Source organism: Protopterus annectens, chromosome 11.part0 (assembly GCF_019279795.1).
Source record: "Protopterus annectens isolate FY-2018-M chromosome 11.part0, PAN1.0, whole genome shotgun sequence".
Classification (NCBI taxonomy): domain Eukaryota; kingdom Metazoa; phylum Chordata; order Ceratodontiformes; family Protopteridae; genus Protopterus; species Protopterus annectens.
In genome coordinates, this window is record NC_056745.1 from 1,564,432,533 (window position 1) to 1,564,454,377 (window position 21,845).

The window sequence follows — 21,845 nt, forward strand, 5'->3', positions numbered from 1 at the left end:
TTTTAACATATTTAGATGCCATATAAATGATCCAGTGGTCTACCCACTTGGTGATATAGGTGTTTATGGCCACATCTGACAGTGTTGAGGAAATACATCACTGTGGATTTGTGTCAAATGCCTTGGCCTGGTCAAGTTCCACAGGGTGATAGTGCTCTCATCATGCATGCCCTTGATGACCTATTTCAGGAATTTAACATATGTAAAAGACATGGATGGAGGATTAACAACTTACACATGTCTGTTGCACACAGCCAGGATATTACTAGTGTCCATACAGAAAAGGTTCATGATTTCTTTCCAAGAAAATACAGGCTCTACAAACCATGCCATGACATATGCAGATAGACTGAAAGCCCTGTCACTGTAATATGTATTGTATAAGATGAGGTGACTTGTGCTTGGCCTAAGGCCAGTCTCTGACCTTGCCCTGATGGGAAAACTGCACATCTGCAAACCAGCTGTAGCTGATGACTTCAGCGGTGTCTGGTGAGGAGAAAATTCTAATACCAGTGTCTCACATGCTGGTGAAAAAAATCTCTCTAATGTCAAGCAAGTGCACAAACACACCAACGTACCCCAGTTGACTACAGTAAGAACAGAGTCCCTACCTAAATACACTGACTAGAAAACTCTGTATTTAAAGCAAGTACCACAGCTCAAGTCTGATTTGGAGAGTGTCAGACAACAGTTTATAGGTAATGACATCAGCAGTGTCTGGTGAGGAGAAAATGCTAATAGCAGTTCCCCACATGCTGGTGTAAAATGCTTTCTCTAATGTCAAGCAACTGTCCAAACACACAAATACACACACACACACACACACACACACACACACACACACACACACACACACACACACGTTGATTGCACTGAGAGCAGAACCCCTACCTAAGTACACTGACTAGAGAACTCTGTATTTAAGACAAGTGCCACAGCTCAAGTCTGATTTGGAGAGTACCAGACAACAGTTTACAGGTGATGACATCAGCAATAGCTGGTGAGGAGAAAATGCAAATAGCAGTGTCCCACATGGTGGTGTAAAATGCTCTGTCTAATGTCAAGCAAGTGCACAAACACACACACACCTTTTAACTGAAGTGAGAACAGAACAACTACCTATCTAAGTACACAGACTACAGAAATTGATACTTTATGCAAGCACCACAGCACAAGTCTGACTTTTACAAGTCTGAGGACAACTTATGGTGGATGACATCACCACTGGATGTTCGCGAGAAGATGGAGGCCTGTATGAAATGGATGTCTAGGCATGTGCAAGTGTCAAAATATTGTCAATCCATGGAATTGTAGTGTTAACTGTCAGATACACACTTATGTTCCTCTGGCTAGATACACACACTCACACATACACACACTCACACACACACACACACACACACACACACACACACACACACACACACACACACACACACACAACCTCCCAGTTGACTGCAGTCAGAACAGAATACCTACCTACCCAAGTACACAGACTAGAGAACTCAGTACGTTACACAAGTACCATGGCACAAGTCTGACATTTACAAGGCTGCAGAAAAACCTATAGTATATGACATCAGCAAAGGATGTTGAAGAGAAGATGGGAAGTCTGCATGAAATGGATGTCTAGGCATGTTCAACTGTCAAGATATTTTAAGTTCTTTATGTTACCAGACTGATGAGTGTGAAATGTGTAGTAAGTGGTGGTTGTGTTCTAATGGACAGGTATACTTTAAGAGACAGCTTTACAAACTTTATGCAAACAGGTGTCCACACTACTACAAGTATTTGAAAATCAGAATGTGTATTGTTATTCTAAAGGTGTGCATGGTATATAACATATTTGTTATTAACTTATGTAGTGTAGTTAATAAATTTGTGAACAAGTACTGAGAGACCAGGGTTGCAGTGCATGGGGGGGGGATATAACACATGGTTGCATTGTAAATATATGACATTTTCTGAGACAGGGCCTTCAGGTGTTTATGTTTCCACATGCAGTTTCATGGCATGAAGACTAAATGGACAGTAAACAAAAGTAATACATGCTATTATTTGCTTTGCATAGTGCAATGGAGAGCAGCGGGTTTTTGCGATGGTTTGCAAAGTGTTTGCATGCAAGATACACATTTCTACTGCTTTCCCTGTTTGCACATAGTTAATCAGTGTGGAAATGCGAGGCTCATTGCTAAAACTATGAGAGTTAGTACTGAGTGTATGAAACATACCTGCTGCTTAGCTGAATCTGTGGCAGCAGGTGTAAATGCATTAACATATTTCTTTGTGAGTCCAGATGATATAGGGTTCAAATCCAGGTGTATATAATACTTTTAAATGAGTAGTGATAATGCAATGAAATCGCACTTTACCCTATCTTTACTGTATGTTACAGTGTGTTGATGTAGCACAGCATGTTTAAGCGGCATTGCACAGAGGTAACCACACCAAGAAAGAGATGTTCAGCATCTCATGGCATTGTTGCGTTATCACAAACTCCATGCAAACATAGAGGCCAAAAAGTGAAGGGCCCTATTACTTTTTTTTCGTACTTATGTGTGTTGTCTGTGATTCTATTTTTTGACCAGATTATAGGTTTTAAAATGGGGTAGATAGAAAAGTGGTAAAATGGGAGTAAGTGGGGGGGAAGAACAAAGGTAAATCAAGGAGGGTGGTAGGAAAGAACCATAGCTATCCATTTCTTTAAAAGGGTAAACTGAAACTATGTACAGAATATTAGCAAAATTTGAACTGTCACCTCCACAAAAAGGGGTGACAACAATGCAACTGGAAAAAATCTAGTGTGTCAAGAATGCGTGTACAAAATGGAGAGTTATGTATGGGATGATTTTTTTTTTTGTAGGACAGTTACCCTTTTTTATTTTTTTACTTCAGTAAGAGTGGAATGCTGTGTAAGGGACATTCATATTTCTGGGTCAGGTAAGCTGGGTAGGTGAGGAAGCAAATGTAAATAAACAGAACAAAGACACAGGGACAGTGGGGGACACAATAGGTTGGGGGACACCATGATTGGGGTGAGGGCGGGGACAACACAAGCTTATGCCCATCAAACATGGAGACAGTGAGAATCTATTCATCATCCCCTTACTCCACTGGCTGCTATAGTGCTTGACATATTCTCCTCCTATGGACCATGAGAGAGAGAGAGCCTCTCCATCTGGTGTAGGTGTGCAGCAATGGTGCTGTGCATGACTCTACATACCAGCCCTGGCTTCTCCTGGCAGGTGATGAAATCCCCACCTCTGCCAGTAATCCCAGAGGGTACCACAGCACCAGCTGCCAGGGTAGGGATACCTGAGGGGTGCAGGTTATGCAGGAGTAGCAGAGGCAGTACTGCCAGGTTGGTTCCCAGGTGTGCTGGGCATGAGTGCTGGAGCTAGTGGACCGGGAGCAAGCTGACTCACTTGGAGTTGGCATTCTTCACTGTGCTGTGAAGCATTTACTGATTTTTTTCCAGATGGATGACATGGAGATATTTTGACAATACATAATACAAAAGAAAAAAAAGAGATAAAGATTGGGGTGAGAGATAAAAAAGAGATAAAAATTAGGACCATCATATGTGACATACAATGCATTATCACTGTTATACAAATATTTTATCTGAACTATTATATTTAAGTATGTGTCCTAACAACTACAAACTATAATTATGGATTGTTCAAAGTAATCCTTGCAATGTGCATATATTGTACATATGCTTGGTCTAATTATACAGATTACTGTTAATAGCAGGGTATTTAGGCCACTTGTATATAGTTTAATTTATGTAATATTATTAAAGAAATGCAGTATTGTATAATTGTTACTTGTGGTATTTGAACCCACAACCTCTGACTATAGTCTTACACTTGACTCCTAAAGTTTGCTTGTGCTACAGACATATGCATAACATGAGCTGACCTCTAATATACCGATTCCTAATCCTATCCATCCTAGTCACACCGATTGCAAACCCTTCTCCTATGCATACATACTTGTTTTTACAGTTAGGATATGCATTCTCACTTTGCTAGTACTGTATAGAAAAAAAATTATCTTTAACTTTTAAAGCTACAATAATACTTCTCTTGTGCTACATACATATGACTTCCTTCCCCTCAGTCTCTCCAAATGATCAGCATGAGCCTGCTAATTCATCTCAATTTCAGGATTAGTTATGAAAAGAAAAGAAAAGAAAAGAAAAGAAAAGAAAAGAAGAGCATTATACATACCATGACTATATTTAGCTTTCTATGTATTATACATTATAAATATTCTTTATTAGCATACTTATACAACTGTAGGATGTCAATAGTTTGAAACTCATCCAACCACTTATCTGGAGTCTACACTGCATTCCCTCTGTGTTTTTTTCTTTGTTACACAGAGAAGATAGCGTAGTTGTTGGACTCAACGAAACACTTATCCAACCACTTGTTGAGTGTATCCCTCTTGTGCCTGTTTAGGTCATTGAAGTGATGCCTACACTGTTCTCCAGTTTGTGGGATGCCAGTCACACTGGATACAGCCTTGTCCAGACTATTCTAAGCCTCAAGCTTGTACTGGGAGCCAGAATACTCCCTCTGCAGAAATCTGGTCGTGACACTTTACCAGGAGTCCAGTAAATGTTCTGGACTCCTGAACACTCTATCTCTGTGCCCTAAGTTGGGCACCACTCCCCTCTAACGCCAGACATGTCTAATCCCAAAAGTAGAGCAATGGCAAATAATGATTTCCTGCCAGTTCCTGTTATTGCATTTACTGATAGTGTACAAACCCTAGCAAAGATGCCAACTGCATTTGTGCAATAAGGCATAGAGCAACAGTGCCAAGCAGGAAGGAAAGCAATTTTCTTTTTAAATTGGAAGGTTAATCTGACACTTGACATTAGTTTGAGGGGTGTCTGCTGCTTTAACTGTTAGGTTTGATAGGTGATTTAACTTTGCAGGCATGCACTGGGAGCATAAATTTTATGGCCTGACACATTTTTTGGTTTGGCTTTATACACTGATAAAATTGATTTTTACAGTGTGGGATTCAAACTTATGTATAAGGAACAAAACATTTTCTTCCACACTGGTGAATTTCCATTTTTGCCACAGATGAAGTACTTCTCAGACATAGTCATGAATCATTCATAAATGCAGATGATAGTCTGAGGTGTTAACCATGTATGTGTGTGACCTGAAAAGGTCCATGTAAATAGATTAATTTGTGTTTGTGTCTTATTTAAGTGTGAAGGCCATCCAACTCCAGACAGCAGAATTATAATTATAGAAACATAGTAGACAGTATACCTTCAGCCATAAAATTGAACCTTGAAAACACAATAAGAGTGTCTTACCCCTCATTCATATAATCCATATCAGCTCCACTATTTATGAATATGTGTAAAGTGTTATAAGTGAGACTGAATATAATGTGAAATGGCACAACAGTAAAAATGTCTGGAATTTCCTGTATTAGAACCCAGGACTAAGTGTGTGGCAGCTCTACACTTACACCTGTTGCCACAGGGCTATTATAATAACACTTGTATACTTTCCTGTTCATTACTATAAACTGAACAGTCACAACAGTGAAAATATGTTGTACTTCCTGTATTAGAACCCAGGACCATCTGTATTACAGCTTCACACTTACACCTACTTCCACAGGAATACTTAAATGACAGTTGCGTAATTCCCTATTTATTCTTATGTCATGTGTTAACCACTGTGCAATACGGCATGGCATGTTTGTGTGGTGCCCAACAGAATTAATAGAATGTATCAATTTTAAACAGTTGACTGTCTAAGCCCTTTCTGCAGGTGTTCTGTTTGCTTCCTGTATGAGCCACTAACCCATGTTTGCACACTGCGCACAGCTAAAACTGACATTCATTGTGTTTCTGTTTACCTTATTTGCACTAAGCCATGCAATGCACAAACACTGGCATAAAAGAAAAAGAAAAACGCACAAAAGGGAAAATTAGGTGAAAAAAAGAAAAGAAATATATTAAATCAACACTACAAAATGTTGGTACGCATTAAATGTTTTACACAGGTCTGGATTTGAACTCTCACTGCAGTGGACCTTCAAAATACAATAAGGATTTTTATCCTTCTTTGCCACATATACAGCTTTACAGGAGAGAACTAAAATAATTGTGCATACAACCAATGCAACATCATCCACAGTACTAACAAAACATATAACAGTTGTTTGTACAGGTATTAATTTCAAATGTGGTGCACTGAGTGATCACACAACTTTTTCTATTGCTTGCCTAAATGCAGCTCTGTCTTATCTCTGTGTTTGGTGTCCAGTCTTGTCTTATCTGACCAGTAACCTAAGATATGCAGCCTATAAGGCATTCTGTATCATTGTCCTTAAAATGTGTGAGGATATTAAATGGCACTAATATACAGTTGTCAAGAAATGAAGGGAAGGTTAGATGTCACTGAAATGAAACTGTGAAATGTGTGCTGCATACTTACATTTTAAACCTAGCTACAATTACTTCTACATTTTGTAAGTTTAACCTGGCTGACACACCCACCGGAGGTAGGGGAGTCTGAATTGCTGTTTTGTTTTACTTCTCCCTACCAGTAATTATTCCAGTTGCAATCCATTAGCAACAAACACTGAGTTAGTGCCTGCACTATGTTTACATCTGCAATACAGAGTCAAGTATTTGGGACTCAGCAATTCTAATGAGTTCATACCTCATTTGCATCTTCACCATGCTCACAGCCCTGAATCTACACTATAAAAAGGGAACTATGCAGCTAGGGAACCTGCAGATGAGGAGACTTGTTTATGTGGCTAACACAGAAGAAGATATTATTTTGGGATTTCTCTGCACAGAAGACTACTGATCTTGATCAGGTAAGTTTGTATTTTTCAGCTATATACTCCATATGCTGAAATATCAGTAAGAATAATCTGGCAGCATGTTCCAGGAGGAGCTTCCAGGTAGACTTACTTATCTCAATTGTTAAATACTTCTTGTATAATAAAATACTGACAGCAATACTTAAGTTCTGTTTAACATTAAATTTGTTTTGGGTCGGATTGGTTGTAGACTGATACAGTTAACATATTCCGGTTGATTACATATGGGCTTGGGTAGACACATCATCCAAGTACTTGTTAAAAGTATCATTAATGAACATATAAAGGGCAAAAGGTTTTTAACCCCCTGTGTTACTGTTCATTCTGATGATGGTACCCTTACCTTTTGCTTAACTTCTTCCAGGACCATTCAGTATAGGGAGCCTACGAACATTTGTACATGGTAAGCCAAACATTTTATGTCAGTACTGATGAGCAGTTCAATGAAATAATTAGTGTATGATGTGGATGTCAAAAGTGTTGTATGTATTGCTGTACTGTCTGTAATAGTGGCACCACTGTTAGTTTGTTAGTATATATAGACTACAGTAGTGTAGGTATTATATTTTTCCTTTGTTTGTTGCTTATTATCACAGGTCATTCTGACAGTGGAAGGGTGGGATGCCTACCACTTGATGTCAGAGTACTGTCAGACTCTGATGATGATGGTGGCCAAACAGAGGCACAATCAGATGTGCAGAGGTTGAATCTGACACTGAGATTGACATTCAGCCACCCCCTGGAATTCCATCAGACATGGCCAGTAGGCCTACGCCAACCCATTCCAGTGGGACCTCAAATATTGAACAGATGGAGGGTGAGACACTAGATCAGGGCAGTGTGGCTACTGCTGCTTCAGTGCCTGTTGACTGGCTGTAGCCAAAGTGTGGGCAAAATGCCAATGTCCATCTTCCACCTGATCCAGGTGTGTCTTTCCATGCAACTCAATGTATGTTTAGGGCTGTCATGGAAATGCAGACACATTCCAATAGGTCCTCCAGAGAAATGCTTAGGGTTATAGATGTGGCATAGGTTGACATGCATGACTGCCCCCACCATGTTGCCAATTCAATGGATCAGGTGACTGACACGTTGTAACAGGCGGTGTCTATGATAGAACATCTGCTGGGAGGGAGTGGCATCCACATGGGCATAGGTCAGCCACATCATCTGATGTTAACCGTCTTGACCGCACCTGATCATCCTCCCATAGTGACACTACTTCCATTGTTCTGTCAGTGGTTGAGGTGTCCACACCTAGACATGTCAGGTCATGGGATCATGGTCCTCAGTGTCCTTGTGAGGGGAGCTCATCCAGCAGACATCAGTCACATTCTGGTAGTATCAGTGCATCTGACTGTGGGCATGGATGTGCCTGTGCAACTCCTGGCAGAGACAGTTCTCGTGATCGGGTATGAAAAGATGACCTGCCACCTCTACCATGCATGACTCACACCTGTCCAACATAACAAGATGTAGACCTAGCACAGAGCTTGGCTGTGTTTCTGCAGACACTCACACACCATTTTCACCTGGAGGGCCCATACAGACACACACACAACAGTTACATGGTTCAGCTGTGAAGCTTAAAGCTCATTATGTTTCACCAGCCATTTGTTACTTTATCAGAATGTCTGCCTGCATCTCTTTCTTACTCACACACACTCACTTACCTTTTGTGTCAGCCTAGGCTTCCTGCCTTTCCAACAACACCCTGTGCAAGTGATGATAACTGTGCTATATCCTTGTGTTCTATCTTTTCAATACAGGGATACATACGCTTTGTGTCTGATGCTCAGGGTGCATAGCTGACAGTGCTTAGTATATCTGCATTTGGGATGTTTGTTTTGCTAGTTGTACTTTTGACATATTTTGGTCTTAGAAAGTCAGACAGTTGATAGAAGCAAAACATTTTTTGCATCAGTATTTTTAATAATCTTCTGAGGGTTGTGAAGTCTGAAACTGAAAGGTGTCTCATTACTTTCTAACTTCTCTCTTTAATGATATTCCAGTACAAAATTATGAGGCCAAACGGAGAACATTTGGTGACCATCAGTACTTTTGAGAGGCATGAATGTGTGACTGATGTCTGAGGCATATTAATTGATAGGGAACACATGTATTCCCATAAGTCTCTACTGTCACATGTTAAAGTCATTGCTATACAAATCACCCACCTTTGACTTGCTTACATTACCAAGTAACAGCATGCAAGGATATGCCATTCATTCATATTATTACACAATTCTGTTTTAACACTCCAGGTTCAACACTTTGTAAATCCAGCAGTTGCTACAATTTTAGTTCATGGCTAAATCTGTATGATGCTAGGAGTACACAACCATTACATGGGTAGGTAAAGGTTGTGAGCACTGCCTGGCATCACTGTTACTGTATGCATGTGCCTAGGATGAAGGTTTTAGCCCCCCAGTGAGTGAGTGTGCTATGCATTGCCTCTTAGCCAGTGCAAGGGTATATTGAACATGCGTACATCTGCCCACACCCACAGCAGCTGCTGGTTCCCCCTCTGACTCCTCACCTGTGTGTGGCTGCAGTGACCTTACCATTGATGGTGGGATGTCTGCCCCTTCCCCTTGTTGATCCTGCTGAAGCTACTTTCTCAGGATGATGTTTTGAAGCATAATACGGGTGGTGAATATTTCAGTACATGCAGTGGATTGCACTGCAGGACTCCCCCAGATTTATCTAGGCACCGGAACCATAACTTCAACCACCCAAACACATACTCAATGATATTTCTGGTTTGAACATGTGCCTCATTATGGCTTTCTTCAGCGGGTGTGGGTGTATTTCTGATGGGCATTATCAGCCACAGTTCTGCTGCATAACTTGCATCCCCCAGTAAATAAATCTGTGGGATATCACACCTAGTGAACATCTGATAAATTTGGGAGGTTTGCCAGATATGTGAGTCATGGTACCTGTCTGGGTTGACAGCATACACATTCAAGATGATTCTCTTAGTATTACACATGACTTGGCAGTTAATAGAGTGGAAGCCCTTTCTATAGCCTTCTCTGTTCCCTGGGTGGTGCCTTAATTTCTATATGCATACAATCTATGGCACCCAGTACTTTCAGGGTGGTGTGCTACAGGGTAGAACTGCTGCATATGTGTGTCCCTTTCCTCAGGAGTAGGTGGAAAGTAATGTGGTTACTGGCATCTTGGAGAACAGCATTCAAGTGATAGAGGATCCTGGATGCTGATGCCTGTGACACACCCAGCATGTTCCCTGATGGTCTCTAAATGGTTCCTGTAGCTAAAATTCTAAGTGTTACACATACTTTTGCCTCCCCTGGTATAGGTTCCCCTTGGTTTGCCCTGGGTCTGAGTTGAGCACGACAGAGGTTGCAGAGTTCCTGTCGTGTGTCTCTATCTACTCTGTAGTGCTCTACAATGTCCACTTCATGCAGAGTTAACCAGGGTCTGAAATCTATTCTCGTTCCTGACATTAGCAGCAGCAGCAACAGCATTGACTTCAGCCTGTTGCACATACACATGAATTAAAGCAACAGCAGTCCCTAATATTCTTTCTGTGTAGATTCCTTTCCATAGCTGTATTTCAAAAGGTTTTGGAATTCACAGGGAAAATCAGCACTGAGTCTATACAGTTGCTTTATAGCTTGTTGAATAGCTCCTCCCTCTTGGATTGGTCGATTAGCATACTGTTCAGCTGCTTGTGCTGTAATTAGCATGCCACAGTGTTTACTGTGGTTGCGTGGCTCTAGCCTCTACACACCATGTAGAACCACTTACTGAATACAAAGTGCACGATGTGCACACAGTATTGGCAGACTGTGTAGGGCTTATTGAATCTGTCTGAGTAAATAATAATAACACATTCAAATAAAACTTGCATAAACAGGACTGAAAATAATTAGTTAAGAGCCACTAAACCCAGGTAAAACAGTACAATGATACAGACTGAGTCATCATCTTGTGTAATGAGGGGTGGGTCTTTGAAATAGAGATGTAAAGCAAATGAATTAAATGAACATTCTGTTTGGTCCAATCAAAGTAATACAACAAGAGCAAACTGCTGATTTTTTATTTATTTCATAAGTAGTTTTAAAAGGTTTGAGCACAAAATGCTCCTAGTTGTAGGTAAAGAATGTTCCAGAAAGTAAGTGCAAAAACAGAAGAGAAACTCTCACAACTATTAATGTGTATTGTCTGTCAGACAGTTTGTGCCATACTGTCCTTAAAGTGGAGTTTGAAAGTTAAAACCACAACTTCTCAGCTATTTTTCCTTTGATTGGAAGTTACTGGGTCCATTGCATAATATCATGCTCAAACCTAAATACCAACAGAAAGAAAAAGAGCATTTTATTTGTGGAGTGTTTGTAGTTTGTACTGATGATATGTTTATAACTGGTAAAATCATGAAATGATGGAGACTACACTTCCAGCTGAAGAAGAAATTAAATCATCCTTACCTGGGCTTCCCAGGTTTTCAGTCCAAAAAACTTATTCACCCTGCCTGGCCTGCTAGTTTGGGTTGCTTGATGCATAGAAAGTCAAACGGAACTCCTTAAAATCACTCAGGGATCCAGCTAGATGCAAAAACACTTGACCAAATCAACTTTTCCAGTAGGAGGGTTGTATGGCCTTAAGGGGTGACATCTGATGAGGGTGGGCCTAAGTCTCTTAGAGGTTGAAAGGTCCATGCAAATAGTTTTACAGAAATGGTCTCTTACTCTCCAGTTTGTGTGGTTGCCCTCTTAGGTAATGCTTGGAGATGTGTGCGCCTTGGTAAATATCAGATTATCTGCATGCAATTTCTCTAGAAGTCCCAGCCAAGGCAAAGAACTCCGATTTTGGAATGTGCTGTAGGATGTCGACTTGTGAGCATTTCCTGTTATTAATACAGTCATCCCTCTGGGGTAGCTGGTTGCTGAGATAGTAGTAGACATTATTTCTGAAAAAAAAAACAAGTTAATATGCTGGAGCAGGAATCTGTAATCAAGTGAGTCAGAAATTTCAGCAAGGTCTTCAAATTCAAGTCCAGTGTAGCTCTATTATCCATAATAGGGGTTCAGGGGTCCAGGGAAGTGAATATTGTGGGAAGAAATATCCAGGGAATTGTTACGGCTAGGCTTGTATAGGCCCTAGGGCCGATAGCCTAGTACCAACCCATGAACCTATGAACCTATATTCTGTTTGTCAGAAACGTATCCTATAGCTATCTAGGAGACATCTATGTCTTATGTCATGATGGTATGGAGAATAATTGTTATATTTTGTTAATCAGCCTGAACTGTTTTACACTATTTTTCCGAGGAATGTGGCAGTCATTATGGAAGAATGAGATGAACTGGTACATATCAGTGTAGAACCAGCCACAATTTTGCAGTTAGATGGGTAGCAGATGTATTTCATATCACTAAGAAGTTTGCAGATGCCTCAAGAAATTTGCTACATTGCATTAATAGCAATAAATATTTGAGTATTTTCATAGCAGAAGAGAAGCCTGGCTGACAATTTCAAGGAACCCTGCATAACAATCAGGAATCTAGACAATAAGAATACCACATTATCTCACTTAACCACCAATAATGACTTTGTTAATGATAAATGTCCATTATTTCCATTTGCAAGGAAAGCAGAATTCTGCTCATAGAAAAAAAGCAACCAAAGTCAACATTTGCTGTAGCTCACAGTAAACCTCATGTCTGAATGTCAAACTGAGAAACCTGTTTTCTAACTTAACACCCACAATGCACTAGGTAATTTTTAATTGTTTTAGTTTATCAAAACTAATGTAGACACACACACACACACACACACACACACACACACACACACACACACACACACACACACACATATGTGTGTGCTTGTGTGTGTGTGTGTGTGTGTGTGTGTGTGTGTGTGTGTATATATATATATATATATATATATATATATATATATATATATATATATATATATATATATATATATATATATATATATATATATATGTATGGATGCTAGTGCCTTGTTGAATAAGTGTTAGGTCAACAGCTGCTAGTCGACTGTATATGCTCAATTAAGCACTTGATCGACAGGTGTGTGAGATCGTACAAATCCACAGGTTGGGAAATTTGTCCTTACATTGTGTTTGTGCAATCTTGGAGTTAGTTTATATAATTAGCGGGGGGGGGGTACATGGGGATTTCCCCCTGCAAAAAAAAAAAATGATGGTTTATTGTTTTTTATGTGAAAGACTGCATGCACCAAGGTTGTTTCTTAGCACATGAATACTGGCATGTCGACATCTGCATTTTCAATGTTTTGACATTGACATTCTGTCAGTTGACAATGTCTAAAAGTTTATTAGAGTGTATCTGGAGCTGATTGCATCATACAAGAAATATACAAAGCTTTCAGGCTGCCATGTCAAACAGAAGCGGGTATCTAAAATGCTTAATTGGTGACCTCACTGCATCTGGTGGCATAAACTAGCTTCTGTCAGAAAGGAACACAAATTCATGACCTTTGGGGTCTTGGAGGGTTTTAGAGAAGGAGTCTGTAAATAGCTATGGGTGAAGAGAGAAGATAGCCTGCAGGTCCTTGAGGATAACTGAAGTTGTGTGTTTGAGAAGCTGTCATTTTTAGGAGAACTGAAATTGTTTGGGAAGCTATTATACTAAGAGAGGGAAGCTACCTACCTGTATAAGAAAATCCATTGAAAACTGACACTTGTAAGTACTAAACTGCTTTAACAAGAGTTGTAAAGTATACTAAATTATTGAACTAGTATCTGTAAGTTTTATTTACACTGAATGGAATGCTGTGAGCCTACACCTATGAGGAAGTGTTTGTATTAGTGAACTTTTACATTATTTTCCAAACTGCAAGAAAGCATTATATCCATTACCTTTGTAAATAAACTTGTGTTTAACACCTGCAAAGCTGCTTCTAGTGACTATTTCTGTATCTGCAAGCCTAACCAAAATAATACATTGGCAGAGGGTGTAATATGGGCATACAAAATACAGTTTTCCATAAAGTGTGAATTGCTATCTAAATGTCAAGCTACTCTGCATGAGCTATTTTGCCCCTAACTATGCATTGCAATGTAGGACTGTGTCACTGAATGCAGCTTCTGACAGGGTTAATTACTGACCGGTAAAACTAGAGATTTTTTTTTTCATATCCTGGACTACTGACTCCTCATGACTTATATTTTTCTGAAGAAGATACAAACCCTGTGTCTATACGAGAGGTTACTCACTCCAAAGAAAGGAATTGTATCAGGTATTCTTAGGACAGTTCTCATGGCAGTGAGAATGGTTATAGTGTACAAGGACTATGTGCTGCACACAGCAACAGCTGCTTTATACTAAAGCAACAATTTGCCAGAGAAATTAATATACTGTGACCAGGCTCCTGAAGTGACTGTTGGAATCTTGCTAGAGTGAATTCCAGCCACTAGCCACCACTTAGCCTACATTAGAGAAGTTTTGCTACAAATCAGCATTTAGCCTCCAGCAGCAAATCATTGCAAGAGCCCCCAACCTGCTACTTCTTGAGAAATCGCAAGCTCAGTACATTGCTGAAGAAGCTCAGGTTGAAAGGGTTTTCTTAAGAGATCCGCAATTAAGGAGAACTGGCCCCAAGGTGAGTGGGCCCAGAACCTGTATTTGCACTTGTCTGGGGATGCTTTGAATGCATATATATAATTGGAGGGTTACTTCATTTGCTTGATGACTGACATGACGACACTCATTTGAGCCACAGCTCATTGACCGCCGACAAACTGGGGCCTACCCCCCCCACCCCCCACACCTATATAATATATAACAACTCCACGGCCGCACAACAGTGGGGGGGGGGCCCAGGTTTTTTTGCCTTTTGATTACTTTCTGTCGAAATGAATGAGCGGGCGCAAATGAGTGTCAGTCATTTGAGTTGTCAGGCAAATGAAGTAGACCCACTGAAACACATAATTACCAAAATCTGAAAAAAGGAGATACCGGCTAAGGGTGCTAATTCACCTGAGGCATGGTCACTGAATTTCACAAATGGACATTCAAAGTGGCCAGACCACCAAGGTCCCAAATGGCTGATTTAATACATATTCTGAAACTGTGGTTACAATCAACTTAATCCAGTACAACACAGAAACTGTGCATGATAAGAACTTAAATAGGTATTTGTTAAGTATGTGTAAATACTTTGATTGTAAAAATTCTTAACTGTTAGGGAGCTTTTCTGCTCGGGTCTCTGCTGAAAAAGGGCACCTGCCCAGCCAGACCAACCCGGTTAACAAATGGCAACTAAATAAACAAATGTTAAGCCATATCAAATACCAGGGTCTCAAAGCCAAACAATTAGGGAAGAGGTCTAGAACATACTCATATTTGGGGGTAATGTGCTCTGGCCATATGGCGCAGAGGGATAAAGCCTTGACTGCACCCCAGATGACCCTTGTTTGATGGCTGAAGGGATCAGGTATGGGCAGATTATAGTTCTGCATGGTGGGAAGCAGCCTGACCTACTGCATTAGTGACACTTACAGGAATCTCTGTAGTGTGAAAATCAGGCAGTTTGCCACTTGGGTGGGAAATTGCAAGTGCACTGAAGTGAGCATACACCTCCCAAAAACAGCTATAGCAGAGCTTGCAGGGCTGCTGCAAAGGTAGGGATAGGATGGTCCATGAGATCTGCAAACTGGTTCACTCCCTAACACCTGGCTCTTATGTTGACTGGGGAATAAACAGGTTATCGGGCTCTCACACTGCTGAAGGAACAAATTAATCAACTGAGTGCAGAAGGGGGGGACCAACTGAGCTAATCTTGTAAATGACAAAAAAAAACATGGGTGTAACAGAAAAATCTCAAAGTGAGTGGCATAATCCTGTTATACTGTCCCCAGTCCTGATGGGTTAATAATGTTTTGTAAGGATTTCAGATAGTGAAATAGTGTTTGTAAATTTGACTTGTATTATATGCACTAAATGGATTAGTTGGTTGAAAGATCGGGCAAAGCTTTTTGTCCACTTTAGAGACAACTAAAAATTATTGGCAAATTCCAATAACCACAGACACTAAAGTAAAAAAATGGCACTTTCATGTCAGATGAACACTTTCATTATTAAGTCATATCCCCTGGTCTGCATAGAGCACCTGTATGTTGCAGAGGACAATGGATAAATATCTTAAATCACATGTCATAAATGCAGCAGCCTACATGGATAACATTTTGATATTTCCTTAAGATTTGGAAAGTCATCTCCTGAAAGCTGAATTCCATACACCAACTGCACTGCCAACCAAGCTAAGTGCAAATTAGGAATTGTAGAAGTCCATTACTAGAGGTATGTCCCTGGTACAAGATTAGTAAAAACCCAGACTGAAAAAGTGATAGCAGTCAAAAACTGGCTCACAAAGCCAATCAAAGTTTTCTTGGGTGTAACTAATTAATATATTAAGTTTATTATGACCCTCACTACACTTAGGTGCCTCCTGACTGACCTGGACATGGGGAAGGCCCCTGTTAATATTACATGGAGAGCTGCCACTAGACAGTCCTTTCAATGACTAAAGAATACACTCTGTTCTAAATCACTCTTAATCCTCCCAGATTTCTCTAAATATATTGACATGTTTACAGAGTCCTTGGACATGGCATGGGCACTGGTGCAGTTTTATCCCAGACCTTGGACATGCCATGGGCACTGGCGCAGTTTTATCCCAGTGGACATGGCATGGACACTGGTGCAGTTATATCCTAGATGGTGGACATGGCATGCACACTGGTGCAGTTATATCTCAGACCTTGGACATGGCATGGACACTGGTGTGATTTTATCTCAGACCTTGGATACAACATGAGTGCTAGTGCAGTTTTATACCAGACACTGGATATGGCATGGGCACTGCTGCAGTTTTATCCCAGACATTGGACATGGCATGGGCACTGCTGCAGTTTTATCCCAGACATTGGACACGGCATGGGCACTGGTGCAGTTGTATCCCAGACCTTTTGGCATGGGCACTGGTGCAGTTTTATTCCAGACAGTGGACATGACATGGACACTGGTGCAGTTATATCCTAGATGGTGGACATGGCATGGGCACTGGTGCAGTTTTATCCCAGACAGTGGACATGTCATGGGCACTAGTGCAGTTTTATCCCAGACAGTGGACATGGCATAGGCACTGGTGCAGTATATCCCAGACCTTGGACATGGAATGCACACTGGTGCGATTTTATCTCAGATCTTGGACATGACATGAGTGCTAGTGCAGTTTTATCCCAGATATTGATCATGGCATGGGCACTGGTGCAGTTTTATCCCAGACAGTGGACAGAGAAGTGCATCCTGAGTGCGGCATTAGCAGGAGGCTAAGTGCTGCTAGCTGACAGTGCTCTGCATTGAGAAAGAATGTCTGACAATAAAGGGAGCACTTAGCACCCTTAAATATTATTTCTTAGAAAGAAAGAGAGTTTATTTCAGTCACTGGTCATGTCCCTTTGCAGTGGTTATACCAATAAAAAGACTGTAACCTCAAACTTACAAGATAGGCACTGACCCTTCAACCCTACAGTTTTGCATCCATTATCACTGAATATGCCAATGGGTTGTTACAGGCCTACAACTTATCAATGGACATGAGAACCGATGTTTACTTGGAAGGGGTAATATAGTATAGTGTATAGAGAATAAGCTGCAGATACAAGGAATGGTACAGTGGCTTATACCAGACCTTTCAGACAGCAAAGTCAGACTGAGGCACGTATTCATAGTAGTTTGTAAAGGAACAGGCTGCCTCTAGCAGTATAAAGTAACTTCAGTCATAAAGGAAGACATATCCATGACCTCTGAGTTGTAATGTGGACTGTGTGGAAGGACTCTCCAGACATCTATGACTGACGTCAGAAGACAGTCTGCAGCACTTTGAGGAAAATTGAAGCTGCGTTTGAGAAGCTGTTGTCTTGAGGAGAACTGAAACTGTGTTTAGGAAGCTGGTGTCCTGAAAGGGGGGAGATATGTGCCTGTATAAGAATTTGAAAAGTGAAACTAGTAAGTTCTAAATTGTTTTTGTAAACCCAAATGAATACATACTGAGCTACTGAAATGGACTCTGAAACTTTATTTGGAGTGAATGGAGTTCATGAGTCAGCAAATCTGAGAAAGCATTCATATAACTAACTGAGTTTTGTATGTTATTTTCCAAACCAAGATATATAAACGTATGCAATATGTATACATACATATACATATATATATATATATATATATATATATATATATATATATATATATATATATATATATATAAAATATTATCAAAGTACAGCTGACTATTTTTAGTGGTCCTAGCAGATCTAATTCACATAGCAAGGGACACAACAGATTTTTGCCACAGTGGATGAGACCTGCAGCAGAGGAAAAACATATATAGGCATAGTATATTCTGATTTTAGTCACACAAATAACTCAAAAAGTTAAATGAATGCCCTTGAGTGTACAAAAGCAATTCAAAACTAAAACTAACACTCAGCTAAAGGTATGCCAAATACATCATTGTCATTTAAAACAATACCCAAACTGTTTATTCAGTTACTTAAAAAACAAACATTACTCTAAAGGTCTCACTTTCACCAGACTTGTGGTGTTAAAATAATCATTAATAAGTCCTGGTATATTGTATATAACATATAGTTGATACGACTGCCTCCTCTATCATTTTCGGGTTACTGAATACAGAATGTGGGCTTTGTCACTTTAAATAACAATGATCTACAATGTGTAATATGCTTGTGAGTTTTTAAATGTGAATCTAATTGTGTAAGTATTTCATGCTGAATAAGCTTTTGTTTAAAAATACCGAAACTTTCAAATCAAGTTTTTTTTTTGTTATTCCTTTATCTGAGTGTTAATTATATTCTTTGGTATTTTTTTTTTTATTTTGGTCAGAAAAGTTATTCATTGCTGAAGCTCTGAAGAGATTTGGAGATATACGCATCACTTAATATTCTATAAGCAGACACACAAAATTTACAAAGTCCATTAAACATGTGGGAGAAACAGAATATAAAACCGAATTGGAAACAGTCACACACCTTGTTGCTGGTTGCGACGCACTAATGGCAGAGGGACTGTATACTGAAAGGCATAATAATGTGATAAGACTGTTACACTAGAGATTGTGCAAATATTATGGTATTGAAGTGGCTGAAAAACAGTGGAAACATGAGCCACAAAGAATCATAGAAAATGATGAAGTTTATATCACATGGGATCACCCAATACCAACAGCCCAAAAGATAGATGCCAGAAAACCAGATACAGTGGTCCAAGAAAAGAAGAGAAAATGGCATTGATCATTGAAATCGCCACACCCAGTGACCACAGTGTCTTGCGTACAGAGAGACACAAAGTCATAAAATACCTTGATCTGCAGCCAGAAACGAGAGCCATGTGGAAGAAAGATACCAAGGCAGTTCCAGTAATAGTAGTAGGAGCAACTGGTCTTATAAAAAAGAATTTTACAATTGTATTTAGATATGTTACCAATTTATGCAACACTGTACGAATTGAGGAAGGAGTCATTACTGGGCACACTGCGGGTGCTGTGAAGAGCACTTTTGGCTAACATCAAAGAGTAAAACAATACTAATTTAATGAACTTTAATCGTACTTTGACTTAGGAATGGGGTCCATTCTTGTCATGGTATTAGAAACCCAAAAGACTTGGAGAAATTAAAAGGCAGACATCATATAACCTTATCCACACACACACACACATACACCCACACACATCATATGCCATCAGCACACACTACCAGTGAAACAAACAGAAAACATACCTCATTGGATACTATATGTTCCTACAGATAAGTTTCAAAACTTTGAACTACAAATGGTCAAGACCATAAGATCGAAGTTTTGAAACATTGAAATTGCAATAAAAAAAAAATTTTTTTACGTTTTTGCAGGGGGGCAAGTCCTCTGCACCTCCCTCACCCCCTGCTAAATAGGAATACCAACTCTGAGATTGCACTACAATGAGGAAACTGGTAAATTTCCCATTCCACACTGTACAGTGATCTCCATTCAAAACGTTCAAAGTTTCAAAAGTTTGATCTTATGGGCTTGACCATTTGCAGTTCGAAGTTTTGAAACCTCATGCTTGTGAACTGAATCCGATCCTACATGTACCTTCCACCCCCCCACACACACACAAACACACAGCAAATACCTCCACCATCACCTCATGACAAATACACATAAACACACAGACACACCACAACCAGACATATGTCACATGCTGCACACACACACACACACACACACACACACACACACACACACACACACACACACACACACACACATATATAGACAACTAATACACACATATCACATGCTTCACAGACACATAAATACACACAAAATGCCCATCTCTCCCTACACACACACACACACACACACACACACACACACACACACACACACACACACACATGCACGCACGCATGCACACACAAAATAGGCTTGCTGTTTGTTGCATAACATACAACTACATAAACAACAAGTGTTAGAACCATAAAGGTCAATAAAAGTAATGATCATTTGTTCCAGAAATTCTGCTTTCACATTTAGTGGTAAGCTAAAAATCTATGGCTAAGCATCTTTTGAAACTGCTGCCAAACCATATTATGTTTTTTTTTTTTTGTTTGTTTGCATGTAGTTTTGGTTTATTGCAATAGGCAGCCATCAGAGTGCACAGCTTAGACATACTGATACCTGCTTTTCTGAGTAGTGGAGACTGAAAAGGTTGCTATAAGTAGAGTCATGTTTGTGTTTGAAACAATCATTTGTAAATGTGAAATGTTGGCACGCTGTGCAGTGGTAGTGTTGCATGAGGGTGTGATGCATTAATGAAATACTAGTGTTGGCACAGATTTAAGAAACAGTACAGCAAATGCAATAATCTTGGAGCTAGTATAAAAAAAGTAATAAGCAGTTGTGCAAAAGAAAAAAAGACAGAAACTGATTGTAAAGTGAACCAATTAATTATATGTGTTTGTTGGAACTGATAGGAAATCACATTATTTGTTCATTCTCCAGTACCAGATACTGAAATATAATAGGAGTTGTGAGGAGAAAAAAAAGTAAATTACACCAATTTCACAACTGCTTTCAGACGTGCTAACAAACAGTGCTGCATCTGGCTATTAATTTTCACCATCCAGTGTACTGCAATGGAGCTATTAACTGCAACTTTAATGCACAAGTGGTGACTGAGATTAAGGGTGGTATTCATAGTCCAGGGCCTCACATACTTGTAGTGGTGATCCGGAAACAGTGGTGCTACAAGGTTCTGCAAGTCCTAGACTATAAGGATGACTGTGGAAATGCAGAACATGCCCCTCTATCAAAAGTGCATAATGAGATTAATGCATAAGCAATTGGGGGACTGCAGCTACAGTGTCAAGGGGCTTTACGTGTATGCTCATGAGTTTGATTCATAGACATGAATCTATAATGAACTCATTTGCTTACAAAGTGTGTAAATAACCCTAACATTATGCTAGAAAGCAGCAGGTTTAAGTCAGAATATGGAGATGTGTGGGGAGCTGAGTTGGTCTTTCTACATACCTGAACATTTTACTGAAGGAGTCACTTGGGGAAATGTTTCATTTTAATGCTTGTGCATACCTGGACATATTAGTGAAGGGGCTCCTTGGGTGAATGTTTCATTTCATTCCTTGTGCATACCTGGACATTATACTGAAGGGGTTGCTTGGATAAATGTTTCATTTTGGTGGTTGTGCATACTTGGGCATGTTACTGAGAGAGTCTCTTGCAGAAATGTTTCATTTTGGTGTTTATGCATACCTGGACATGTTACTGAAGGGGTCACTTGGGTGAATGTTTCATTTTGGTGCTTGTTGATACCAGGGCATGTTACTGTAGGGGTTGGTTCTTGTGCATACTAAAGAA